At 28.2% G+C, this 7,600-nt stretch overlaps 1 long non-coding RNA gene across 1 annotated transcript; it reads left to right on the top strand.

Annotated features, from left to right (window-relative positions):
• Nucleotides 1-1,277: 1,277 nt before the first annotated feature.
• LOC119685910 lies at nucleotides 1,278-2,155 on the top strand. Its single transcript, XR_005252838.1, has 3 exons — nucleotides 1,278-1,405; nucleotides 1,460-1,659; nucleotides 2,005-2,155. It is a non-coding gene; the product is annotated as an uncharacterized LOC119685910 (long non-coding RNA).
• The last annotated feature ends 5,445 nt before the right edge of the window (nucleotides 2,156-7,600 follow it).

The raw sequence follows: 7,600 nt of genomic DNA, 5'->3' as shown, positions 1-7,600 counted from the left end.
ATACTCATTGGACTGTGATATTTTGTAACAGTTTTAATTAATTTTCTGATAATTTTGATTTGATTTCTGGCAAAATGTGTTTATTTACTTCATTAATCATTTATTTAATTACGTAGTATTTCATTTGAAGTAAGAGTTTAAATCTTACTTCTTCTCACAGGGCGAAGGACCTAGTAGTTAAGTTCTTTATTCTTAGTTAACTTTAAAATTAATTTTAATATTAATTCACAAATAAATAAATAAATAAATAAATAAATAAATAAAATCTTACTTCTAAGATTTAATAAAATAATTACTTAAATTAAAATTACTTAAATATTTCATTAACAGTAAGAATTTAAACATCTCTACTTCACATGATAAGGGATCAGTGTCCTTAATGTATTTTGTTGAATGTTTTGAAGTATGTACATCTTATTAATACATCTGGTATTATAAAAAGGTTTTTATTCTGAAAAAAAGTTCCTTACGTGAGACCCTTAGCAAGTAGTTGTATAATATTAATCCCTTCACAAGTGCTATCATTGTCTATTGATAGCAGTGGCAATTGATATCAACTGCGATTTGATAAAAACTATTGAACTAAAGAGGCATTAGCAATGAATACAAGTCAAGCTGTTTTCAAGAGGGTTCGGATGAAACTGAATATCTATTTATATAAATATTCCGAGTTAGTGCAACTGAGCACCTTTACTCTTTCTTAGCTGGAGGGTTTCTGCAGAGTTCTTCCTTTCTCTATGACTGATTTATGTATTCCTCACAAGCTTTGCTGATTATTCGATAACTGATCTATGATCTGCATACTGCCCGTACGGCTAGTGACTGCTCTCAGATTAGATAGTGTTATGTAGAACAGCCTGACAGTTTTTGCATATAGTTTCAGGGCTCTGTCGCTTAGTGTTTCTTTTGACCGGCTCTATTCTGAGGTCTTTTAGCATGTTGCTCCTGCGAATGTACCATGGCTCTTTGAAGAGTTTTCGGAGAGACTGACTTTGAGGAATATGTAGCTTCTGGATAGTAGAATTGGTAGCTTTGCTATATGCAACACATCCATCGTGAAACTTAAAATACACTAATGGAAATATTAGAGTATTTTAAAAATTTTGAAGTCCATTATTTTTCATGTTGAGTCGATACAATAAAAGTAACAAAGTAAACATAGAAATTTTAAAGATTTCACATAGAAGTATGTATACATAATTATTAAATAGTTCAATAAAAATTTTCTTACGAATACTTAAAGTCTGGTTTTCTTAAAATTAGTTTTTTTAACTTTTTTATGTGTATATATAAAATTTATGTATACGATCTGTACTACTACTAATGTAAATTCTTACTATTTCAACAAAATGGACAGATTAATACAATTTTTATCTGAAGCTATTCTTGAGTTAACTGAATGGAGGTATAATTATTCCTTTTCTTATATATGAGTTTTCTATTAATTAACATTTTTTAGAATGCTTTTTCCACGAATGCCGAGGATGAATAATTCATGGAATGAGTTTTTTATCAATTTTGGTATAAGTTTGGCTTTTGTTTTAATCAGGAGATTTTTGCCTACTTTTCGGAGACCTTGGCGTCCACGTAGATTGCAACATGTCAATTGCCAGCGTAATTAATAAGGAAAAATAGAGGTTCAAAAGACATGCTTTGCAGGTATTTTTTTAAATAAATTATGAATATTGAGTGTTTATATTACGCTTAGAGTAAGAAAGTAAGATTAGAGTTTGTTTCTATAATCACTAACTTCAGATTCGATGCACTAAGTAAAAATTTTTGTAATACATTAGCATTGCTATCTAGTTTAAGTAAGGAGACTGGGTTTCAATTTTTGAGTTCATAAGGAGTTGATATTATATATGTATAATATCTGAATATGTTATATAGAGTTAAGTGTATATATAATGGAAAAAATGTATTTTATATTATTATATAAATAAATGTTATATCATATTATTGTAATCATTAGAAATTAATATTTGCTTATATGTTTCATTTCAGATGAGCTTGTATAATCTACTACTTTTTGTTTAGTTGATAAAAATTATATTTTTTCTGGAAGCAATGGAAAGTGAAGCTCTTATTGATGAAAAATTACGTTAATGAAAAGATTTTGTTACAATCCAAGTAGTAAATTTTTAAACTTTAAATTTTGTTTTGATTTGTAAAATTAACTTCAAAATAGAGAAGTGTCTTGTTGCAAAAATACCTCTGAGTTTTTCTTTATATGATAACACATATTCATAATTGGGTCCCTTTGGCTCGCAAGTACCATCTAAACTTGATACTGGCAATATTTTTTCAAAAACTCATTCATTACTGGTACAACTAAAGTTCTTCAGAAGAATACTAAGTTAATTGTTTTTACTTAATAGGATATAAGACATAAATATTTAGGTATAACATCTAAACCGTGTTTCTTTATTCTTTTCGATTTTTTATGGATGAAAATGATTTTGTTATTACATTTTTTGTATAAATCGATAGTCAGTAGATTAAATAATAGCTGGCAAAATTCAGTCAAAGGTTGTGAAGACGAAACGGTCATACGAAAAGTTTAACACATCTGAGTTTTAAGAAAATTAATAATTCATTTTATTTTTGTATATTATAATACTAATAATTTAATTATATGTATTTCAGCTATATTGAATATAATATAATATATATTATTGGATAGATAAAAGTAGTTTCCCGAGGTTGATTGTATAGATAAAAGTACTTGCTCGAGAGCAGGTACATATAGTATAGATACTTCTGTTGTGATTGCAGATGAGAGTAGTTAAACGCGATTAGTGATAGTTGATATAACCTACGATGTCTGTATTATTAGCGCATTGGAAAATACAGTTGAAATCACTATCAATTCTCTAAAGCTGCTTGCTCGTAAATATTTTCATCAAGTTTTTGATAGAGACAAGCAGAAGTGAAATTGAAATTTATGGTAAATCATATCAAAAATGTTTCGCCGCTACTTTCTATGAGGTTTTATTAGCATAATTACTATGTCAGTAATAAAAATGTTTAAATAGAAAATATTTTTGTAATAATTTTTAATTAAGAAAATAGCTTGTTAATATTAAAAATCATTTCTATACATTCATATTTAAAATTCTATATGCAATATTTTTAGATATCATGTTTATAGGTAGATTTCGAGGGAATAAATCTTGCCAAGTAGGTGTAGTTGTTGATTTTTTTATTAAAAATTTAGTCATTGAAAGAAATTTAAATTTAAATTTAATTATATACTCATCATTTTTAAGTAAAAATTTTAAAACTTTTTTTGTAATATAGTAGTGAATAATATTGACAATATTAATTAAACATTGTCTCCTATCATACAATTGTTTCAAGTATTAAACCACCGTCAGTAGTGGTTTTATGGTCTTGGGAAACATTCATCTGACTATAAGGATAGTTACCAAAAAAAAAAATTTGAGTATTGTATTTAATTTTAAATTTATTTAATTTCTTTCTGATAATTATTATTAGACACTCGTTGGCTATTATATTATACCATAACTTCAAAAAGCACAAGAAATATTTAACTCCTATCATTTTTAATTTTTCTCTCGTGGATTTAAATTTATGCCAATTCAACCTTTTTTTTCTGAAATAATTTGGAAGCACTTAAGCTTTTGTGTGCTATTTCAATACCGTTTACCTATTCAAATACACTTGAGAATGTACTAGAAATATAAAATTCGTACTTCCATGCAACAGACATGCCATTTAAATGATATTTTATAACTTTCTATACTTTTTATAAAATTTTATAGAAATCAAATGAGTTCTGTGTTTTAGAAATAAATTTTCTTCCTAAAACAGATTTATTTTCTAAATTCTATTTTTGTTATACTTTTCGCATATACATATATCATTCCCAGTAGCTTATAAAATTTATCTAGACAGAATGAATTATTATTTTTTATGTTTATTCCGGAAAAAGCATAATTTCATCAATGAAAACTCAATACCCAAATAGAAAAGACTTGCAGTTTTTCAATTTGTTTTGATTTCCAACATGAATGACTTACGATGAAACATAACCAAGTAAAAATATTTATACTTTTTAACTTCAGATACTATATAAATTTTGTATGATGACTTATTATATATGAAGTTGCTTTTAGTTAATTATACTTAAAAGATATTTCATAAGTTAAAATATTTAACAGTTTTCAAAATCCTGATTTATAATATATTTTTCCATTACAGTGCATGTATTCCAGAAAGCAATAAATTTTAATTTTAATATGCAATCTTTCTTCTGCCCACTCAAAAATTCAATTTACATTTGAATACAAAATTTTACGTCACAATAACTGAAATAAAATTCAATATTGTCACTGCTTCACGCCAAATAATTTTACGTTTATTAAATATTCAACGGAAGCCTAAAATGTGTCGTCCTGCATGAAATATTTTGTTAATAAAAATTTGCAAATTGTCACAGCTGTCATGGGGTATCAAGTTGAGAAGCAACAAGTTCAGGTGACAGCTTCATCTGCATCCCTCACTGCTGAATTTATAATTTATTCCATTTTCATAACTTCTTGCAAAATCAGTGCATGTGGATTTAGGAATTTAATACAATATATAACTTCCGTGCTTATATAGAAAACATCTCATGCATTGTAAAGTGTAGTACAGAAAGGTTGAAGAATTTTTTGAACATTATTAAATTTATTATTAAACTTAAATAAATTTGTATATTAATTGTAAAACATTATTTTGTGGTTTACTTACTTACTGTAGTCCTCTCATTCTCGTGAAGCATAGGGTCATGTACCTAGGTTTTTGGTATAGAGGTCATTAATTGTTGTTTGCAGGTCATTAGATAATTTCCATGTTCTTATTGAGTCTACTTTGAGTTAGTGCATCTAGGTACTTTTACTATTTTATAGCTGGGGAGTTTCCGCAGAGTCCCACCCATCTCACTGACTAATTTATGTATTTCTCAAAAGCTTCTTGCGACTAGAGACTGTTTTGAGATTAGATAGTACTATGTAGGGTAGCCTGTCGGTTTTTGCGAATAGCTACAAAGCACTTTGAAGTGTCTTTGGAGAGCCCGATTCTGAGCAACTGGCAGCTTCTGGATAGTAGAGTTGGCAGCTTTGCTATACCCGATGCACTCATAGAGTAGTGCTGGTCTGATTTTCTGGTTGTACGTCAGCTTTCTGTTCTTCACACTAAGGTTATTGTGTTTGAAAAGTGGTTGCAAGTAGTTTAGAGCTTTTCGCCGTTTTGCTATCACATTCCTCGCAAGAACCCCTAGTACAGAAGAGTACTGACTAAATCCATCCAGTCGAAATCAGATAATTTAGACGTCATTAATATTCTTTTCTATTTCTTTATTCTCTTTCTTTATACTTAATCGGAAGTATTAATATATTTACATTTAAAATTAATGCATTTTTTTTAACCGTTGAGCGATGAGTTTTGTCTTAACCATTCATATCGACGTTTCTGATTCTTTTTATAACTTCTTCTTAGTTTCAATTTAAAACAGATCTTAGTATTAGATTTAGAAGTAGTATTTCATTTAATAGATTTTTATATTCATATAGAGGTTCTGTGCTTCCTGGAGTGTTAGCGGATTATTCCGCTATTTTGCTGATATTTCAACATACGTATATTACGACAATCATAATGTGGAATAGTTGGAATAGTCGTCCTTGTCGATGGCTACAAATAAAGCAACATTATTGTCCAGAAGTTCGTTTTCTGTGATCGTTTTCCGCAGATATAGTAATGGTTTCTGGATCATAATAAGTTTATCTACACGACGAAAAATAGTACATAGAGTTATAATGAACATAACAACCACAGTAACTCACTTACCTCTTAATGCAACTGCAGTTTATCACAATAGGCAACGGATGTATTCGATTGGAAATGTTGTCACTTGTTTTAACACGCAATCTCTCTACCTAATCTAACTTAAGATATTTTTCAATAGTTATGACCATATATTCATATCATTAAATTTTTTCAAAAACTTGAACCTAATTTCTAAATATCGTATAAATGCAGTACAATTGAATAAAATCGAAACTTTTTGGATTTATCTAAGAACACAAATACTTCAAACCAATTTTCAAAGACACATTTTTATGCCCAATATTGTGACAAGTACTTATATTAAATACTTGCTAACACTTTAAACATTTTTACTTTAAATACTTTATTTATGGTAGTTATAGAGTCCAGCATCATAATTTTCAAAAATATCTTAATCCTGATTCGTAGAATAGTATCGAAATATGTGTATGTATTTAATAATATTGATTCCAATGAATCTAATGGAAACAAGCCACAAAAAGGTAACTTGTGCCGAACTTTCTTAGACGTCTTTCTCAGATTAAAGTCGTTTTGTTTACTATTTACAGGGTGATCCGTATTAACATTGTTGAACAAAAGTATGATGCAAAAAATAAAATAAACGCATAGCGGAGAAAACACTACCTCCTCAATTTTAATCTGAATAAAAGATGTTAAAGTAATAAATACTTAAAAATAGTTTAATTATATACTTCAGTATACTAAACTGTATTGTGCAGTTAACACTTGTCACACCAGTTTATAGTCCATTAAATATCTTGTAAATAGAAAGCTAATATTTTTGCTGAATCATTAAAAGAAAAAAAAACTTTTTGGCATGTGAGTAACAATATTAAGTGCTGACATTAGTTGAGTTAGTTTATTTAAGTAAACTACTAAATATGGTAGCAATAGAAATAACATATTAATCTATTGAAACAGCAGAGTCATTTCAATCGCGGCTGCAAGTTTACCTAAACTGATGTCTAAGAAAATTGTATGTATTTAGTGGCCATATTTGAGACACCCTATCAAATATTGACTTCTGGGCACAATTAGAACAAAAACCTGTAACACATAAGATACGGCAGCGTAAGGGGAACGCTTTGGTAGAGTTCTAAAGGTAGCAGACTCCCAAGGATCTATGGTCTGGAGATAAACAATCGATAGAAAGCTTCATGCCGCTAATTATTCTATGGTATTTTAAAAAAATTGTTAAAAACTTTTGAAACAAATTTATTTTGAATTATTGCAAGTTTTGTATTTGTTAAAATGGATAAACAAATAAAATAAAATGATATTTATTCCGTTTTTTATTTCTGGAGCACAATCGCATTGAAAAGGAAAAGCGCCTAACTTAAATACGCACAGGTAATACCATTATAGACTCTTTCGTGGATTTTGAATATTTCGTGGATTTGAATATTATTTTTTTTAGCAACGTACTGAATGGGAATTAAATACCTTTATTAACTTTCTTCAATTTTTTCCAAAATGCATTTGGTAACCATAAGCCTAATAACGAATTAGGGTTAAGGTCTTAAGACTTAATAGAGAATATCTCTTCACTGGAATGAGGATAGTTCAATTTTAACTCAATAGAAATAGAAGTAGGTTTGGTTTAAACTATTATAAACTTTATTATGAAGAATAAATGACATTAATTATAACACTTATTATATTCATGACCTGCTGCGACCTGACGTGGAACTAATAAAATTAAGATGTCATATCACTTGTCAGTTGTTAAATTTTTCAATAGTCCAAAAAT

This window comes from Teleopsis dalmanni, chromosome 2 (assembly GCF_002237135.1).
Source record: "Teleopsis dalmanni isolate 2A chromosome 2, ASM223713v2, whole genome shotgun sequence".
Classification (NCBI taxonomy): Eukaryota; Metazoa; Arthropoda; class Insecta; order Diptera; family Diopsidae; genus Teleopsis; species Teleopsis dalmanni.
Note: the sequence above shows the minus strand (reverse complement) of the source record. Positions and strands in the feature narration are given on the sequence as shown.